Raw genomic sequence first — 6,000 nt, 5'->3', positions numbered from 1 at the left:
AGAAAAAAGTCACATTGGGCTGTACATTGTCCTCAGGGTCACCCGGGATGAAATTACCAAGGTGTTTTCTTGTGATTTTCTCTACTATTTACCTCAGAGATGGAAGAGCACTTTTGTTCGTCATCATCTGGATAATGGAAAATCTCCAGGGAGCTCAGAGTCATAATGTAGCAAATTACTGAATGATGAGAGCTGATCTTGTCTGCAGTTAAAATGATTTGGGTTTTGGAGTTTGACTTTTCTGTTTATGAAGTCTCTCTTTTCTCCTGTACGGAGAAGGTGAAATTACCTCCCTATTACACTATGCTCTGATGCCTTAATGACATTTCGAATGGTACATTTCTTTTTCCTGTAAGCACATGCTTTCAAGATTGAATACGAAAGCGTTGCATGGGCTTTTACATTGCAGCCCACAATATGAAACTATGCATTTAGTGGGCGATTGTTACCATTTATTCTAAACATTCCTAACGTCATAATGTGTGGCGACTGGCCTGTGAGAACCCTTCACATGTCGCTGCTACACATTGTTGGTAATGAGCCAACGAAGGTCGAAAATGAGTTTTGCAGCTATTTTGAGATTTTGAGTGATTTGGTCACTTTAATCTCCATACATGCATCATCATGGTGAACAATTCTTTTCATAAAACAAAAGGGAAAGTATTTATTTTTATGGTTTTGGTGGATTAAATATTATGTTGTGGGATGTTTAAGCTCTCACATTTTACTTTAAGACACATAACATTAAAATACTCATAACTTTTGATCTGAGAGAGCTTATGGCCATTCAAAAGGTTATACATAGGGGAGTTTTTTCGAATTTATGGAGATGTCAAAAAATGAAAATGTCAAATTTTCACCATGTGAAGGGTTTTTGCAGGCCACCACATATTTTTCTTTTCTTTCTCCAACTAAGACAGCCATAACAGGATCAAGGCTCTTTTGATCTCCTGAACCAGCGTTACAGATGACATGACATTGCACAACAGTGATCACATAATGCCTAATTTGGGCGTCTGGGTATTGCAGCGGTATAGACTTCCTGCCTATCAACATGGGGGTCACAGATGCGAGTCCCCGTGTTACCTCCGGCTTGTTCGGGCGTCCACACGGGCACAATTGGCCGTGTATGCGGGTGGGAAGAACCACCTCTAGTCGGTTGGGAGGTCTGTTCGGGGGGGAGGGGAACTGGGGGGAATAGCGTGATCCTCCCATGCGCTACGTCCTGCCTGTGAAAGTCCTCACTGTCAGGTGAAAAGAAGCAGCTGGTGATGAACCAATAGATTGGAGCATGGCAAGATGGATTTGTCAGGTGATGGTGATCACGTTCTCGCAGGAATCCAGCCGCTTCACAAGGTTATAATTTCATACTGGATAAACAAAATGGTGGCGTATCCATCCCCAGATCTGCCCCCGCCCCACCCCCCCGAGGCACCTGAATCCCTCCCCATCTTCCTTTATTCCAGATTAAAGCCTCCCCACCAAGGTCTCCCTGACCTCAGGAGAGATGGCAGGATCAGACGGCTCCTGCTTCGCTTGCACTTTAGCTGCCGTCTTATCTGTTTCATTTTTATTGAATGGATTCAGGTTCCCTCAGCCCCTCGGGCCCCCAGGGGCCACGCCCACTCGCTGGTGTTAGTGAGGTTTTTATGCTGACCGAATGAACATGTAATATCACTTACTGCAGCAGGGATGACACCCAGACCTCTCTTCACACTCGCCTCGTATGAAAACACACACGTGCAAGAAATGTCTCTCTCTCACACACACACACACACACACACACACACACACACACATGCAGACACACGCACACAGGTCCTGTGAGTGACAAGAGAGGATGATGAGGGGCAATGGTGAGATATAGCATTGCTTTGGGCAATAGTTTTAGATCATGTATTGACTCCCATAGCTCCAACACAATCTCCCTATGGCAATTGCCCTCCATTCGCAAAGGATATCACGTCCAGATGGAACCAATTTTTGTGCTGGGTGTGATAGAAGTGCAGTCTTGATTCCCAAATGGAATTTCTTAGAAGACTGATTGTGACCAGAGAGAAAAAAAGAAAAAAGGCAAGATATAGTGTACTATCTGTGAGATGTGTCTCTTGCTACTCTTCCTTTACTGCTGCTGCTGTTGATGTTGCTATTGGTAGTGATGATGATGATGATGGTGATGATGACGTTGCTGTTGTTGTTGATGATGGTGGTGGTGGTGGTGGTGTTGTTGCAAGCCTATACACTATGTATGGCCTTGCATGAATGAATGGTGTCTTGTAAGCCCATGCGGCTGGGCATACACATGCATGTCACAATAATACAAATTCATTCATTCATTCATTCATTCACTGTGTTGTGAGATGTGTTTCTGTTCTTATCTGTCTTAGACTACCAGCTCCTTGAATACCTTATTCCATAATGAGACAGGCATACTGTACGATCCACTGCACAAGGTGTGGTACTTTGCTCCACGGCTATTTCCTCCTGGCAGATATTGATGCAGATACTTTGCTTCACATTAACCTCCACCTTCATACATTACAATGTTAATGGTGGAATAAAGTAAAGGCCCAGATGAAATGACATTACCCATGTACTCCTGTTGTAGATATACTGCAAGACAATATTTTTTAATTCAATATATAAGTCTATTTTGCGTATGTAAAAAGTCCAAACACTGAGGTCAGGTGACCATTATTTGGGCTCACCACAGTGTCTGTGTACAGACATCATTATACCCAGTTCTTCTGTCCCTAACGGTGAACAGTTCAAATGGCTTGCTAACGATGAAGGTGTGAGGCGTGCGTCTGGACGCTTGGAGCGCTGCACTTCAATTCATCAACACAGACATGGCTAAATGGACCATGATGCTGTTCCCCAAATAGTAACAAATCTAGCAGAGCCCCTATAGCTGCTGACGTCATCTGCTGTCCTCATCTGAGGACAGAATGAGAGACAAAGTGAATCATCTCATTAGTGATGTCAAAACAAAACATGACCTCCAGATTATACAGATGAGCAGTGTTGGTCAAAGTTACTTTCAAAATGTAATATACTACATATTACTAGTTACTTTCATTTGAAACTAAGTAATAAGTTACTTTACAATATTACTGTCTGTGTAGAGTAACTCATTACTCTACACTTTTTACACTACTTTTGCATTACTCTCACCAAAATCACAGCAGTAGCAGAATGACATCGCCGCCCCGGAACTGTCTTGAAGTCATGTGTAAACCATCCAAAATTCTAAATGTTATCCTTTTCCTTTGCTATTGTCATCTATAGTGGTTATTTGCATAAAGACACACTATTTGATTAGGAAATTATTGTATCTTTATGTGCTTTAATTTTAAAAAAAGTAGCTCAATTTGTAACTTGTGTTACTTGACAGAGTAACTCGTATAATATCACTGACATCATATTACGGTAAGTTATGAGTTAAGTTATACTTACTGCTAAAAGTAATATACTGCAGATGAGTACCACAGATGCCAGATATGTCAAAAGGGCTTGATTCTTTCTGCCAACTAGTAAGGGACTACAAAGTCAAGGGTTGCAACAATGTACTATTACGAACATCACTCACTCACTCACTCACTCACTCACTCACTCATGCACGCACGCGGGCGCGCGCGCGCGCACACACACACACACACACACACACACACACACACACACACACACACACACACACACACACACACACACACACACACACACACACACACAACTACGTACCTGTAGGGCTATGTATAACACAAAATGCACACAACATTTCTGAAGTGTCCATAATATATATTGTAGTCACAGGGACAGCTTAAAATTATAGAATGTAGTTTGAAGGGACACAGGGTAGCTAATGGAGCAGATTCAAAATGGAGGCCAGATGCCCACCAGAGTGACTGGTGGGCCTCTTGTGAGGGCCCCTACAGGCTGAACCCCATCACTTTGTCCACCGCTCAGCTAATGATCCACCAGAGTGTTTGGATGTCTGGTACAGTGCCTCGAGTCGTGACAGAGCATAAATGCCCAATTGACTATCTCTTAACGATTACTAATTATCCCAAAGGAGGCAATTAAACTGGAAAGAATAGGTGCAAGGCCCTATCTCAACCAGACTGGGTAATTACCATACTTAATATTTCCCCCAATATCAGATACAGTTGGCAGCACACCCCCAAAGGCAGACTGACTCTCACAATAAAACACCAGAGCGCCGGGACTATCTATTATGTGCTGAGCTATCACTTCCTGGAACAAGCTTGGCCAGACATTGAAGGCTATAAGGAAAATGGCTGGATTTTCTCCCCATTACTGCCATTACCAACCTGCATATGACGTTTTCTTTTCATACTCCATCTCTACTTTGCCCAATTAGAGTGCAGGCAACTATGGAAAGAGCTTTGAGCTGAGAACCCCTCCTGGGACAGCTCCCTCTGCTGCTGGGACAGCTCCCTCTGCTGCTGGGACAGCTCCCTCTGCACCTCTGAATCTCAGGCAGTGTACTTTTGCCACCCCTCCTCTCCTGAATGAAGGTAATTTGCTTGTTCATTTGGCTTGTTGAAAGATTTGATGTGTCTGCTTAGAGACACATTCAAGACCAGGATGCTTTTAAGTGAAACAGTTGTAATGCAACCCGACTCTTTGCCTTTATTAAAACTCATTAATCAAATTGAAGTGAAGTTGAATGGTGCGGTGTGAAAACAATGTTCTTATTACACATGTTGTTTTCCAGGGACCAATAGCGGTCTCAAGAAAACTGATTAAACCATCAATACATATTTCTATACCCCCACCCCCCACCAGCCATACTGCTGCCAGGTATTATGATCATGTTGAAATTTCAGTCAGGCTGATTGAAGAGGACAAGATCAGCAGAGACTTTAAAGGTCACAGGTAATAGATGTCAGATTTCAGAGAGAGACATATTTTCCAAAATGTCAGCCAACACCATCATTATCTTTGTGTGCTTTTGTTTCTCTGTGTCTGCATGGCAGGCACTTTGCTTGGCAGGAGCGCAGAGCGCCCTCTGCAGTACACGACCTTCAAGCGCCATCAGCATCCACCATGAGGACATTTACGGGACGATGCGTGACATTTCACAAGTTGAACCTGATCGAGCCACTGCACACATTTCTGTGTTACCAATGTGCTGCAGAAATAAAAACATATATTGTTAGAGTACGCCGTGAAAGTAGATGAGTGCTATTCAGCAATGACAAATGAGACAGGTTTGTAGGTGTGTGTAGGTGTATGCAGAGTGCAGTGTCAACAATTACAGTAGTTCAATTGATTGCTACTTCTTTTATTATTTTGCAGTGGGCTAGCTCAGGGTTTGGAAGAGATTTGTCTATATTGCCTAATATACTGCCATTAACTGTGTGTGTGTGTGTGTGTGTGTGTGTGTGTGTGTGTGTGTGTGTGTGTGTGTGTGCGCGCGTGCGTGTATATATATATATATATATATATATATATATATATATATATATATATATATATATATATATATATATATATATATATACTGTATACATATATTATATATTGACAGGTCGTCTCATGCCGTCTCGCGCGAGCTGCGCAAGAACCCCAAAATGGCCGCAGGCTACACGAGGCTTCAAAACGGGACTCCAAAAACCAACAGTAGGCTTTGTCCATATTATTTACTGTGGATGTTATTTTCAGCCCTCATAGGTGGAACACACATGCGCGTGTGCGCACACACATGCACGCACGTGTGTGCGCGCGCACACACACACACACACACACACACACACACACACACCGATTGGGATTCAGTACTGAGCTGAAATTGAGTTGTCAGATTTTTAATGGTGGTTCGTTGCTGGGCAATCAGGCTATGATACCAAATACAATCAAGCTATACAGCCACAATATCCTCAGGGGTCATCTCTCACTTCTTCCCTTATGTCCCTTGATGGACAAGCAATTGAAGGGAGCAACAAAGCGAAATCCCACCACCTGCATCATCATGAC

This window comes from Poromitra crassiceps (genome assembly GCF_964638095.1).
Source record: "Poromitra crassiceps genome assembly, chromosome: 10".
In the NCBI taxonomy this organism is placed as follows: domain Eukaryota; kingdom Metazoa; phylum Chordata; class Actinopteri; order Beryciformes; family Melamphaidae; genus Poromitra; species Poromitra crassiceps.
The sequence above is the reverse complement of the archived record's forward strand: the minus strand, read 5'-3'. Positions refer to the sequence as shown.